Raw genomic sequence first — 320 nt, 5'->3', positions numbered from 1 at the left:
TCTTCACATCCATCTGTTGAAGATGCAGATCTTCTTGTGCTACCAGCCCAAGAATCGTTCTAATGGTCACCATCTTGACTACAGGAGAGAAGATTTCGGTGTACTCAACGCCTTATTTTTGTTGGAATCTCTTCACAACAAGCCTCGCTTTATAGCGCTTACTCCCATCAGGTTCTACTTTTATTCGGTAGACCCACTTGTTATGCAATGCCTTTTTCTCCTTAGGCAAATCTGCTAACTCCCACGTGTGATTGGATAACAACGAGTCCATCTCGTCGTTCATTGTAAGCTCCCACTTGATCGACTCATCAACTTGCATA

This window comes from Brassica oleracea, chromosome C4, assembly GCF_000695525.1.
Source record: "Brassica oleracea var. oleracea cultivar TO1000 chromosome C4, BOL, whole genome shotgun sequence".
NCBI lineage: Eukaryota > Viridiplantae > Streptophyta > Magnoliopsida > Brassicales > Brassicaceae > Brassica > Brassica oleracea.
The sequence above is the reverse complement of the archived record's forward strand: the minus strand, read 5'-3'. Positions refer to the sequence as shown.